Raw genomic sequence first — 254 nt, forward strand, 5'->3', positions numbered from 1 at the left:
TGTGACTTCACACTACGAAAACTTTCTCTCTTTGAGCGTTGTAACAGCATTAGAACACAACGCTAGTAACATTTACATTCAAATCCATACATTACAAATGTACAGTAGCAACGTATTTGCTCTCTATGGATTGGGTTCGTCATGACACCCCCATGGTGAAAACGATTCCTACGCAAAAGAATGACTGCTCGTGATTTGCTAGATTTAGCTCCCCCCTCTCTTCTTGGGTAACTTATTACAGGAGTTTACGGGCG

Source organism: Osmerus eperlanus, chromosome 24, assembly GCF_963692335.1.
Source record: "Osmerus eperlanus chromosome 24, fOsmEpe2.1, whole genome shotgun sequence".
NCBI classification, from domain to species: Eukaryota; Metazoa; Chordata; class Actinopteri; order Osmeriformes; family Osmeridae; genus Osmerus; species Osmerus eperlanus.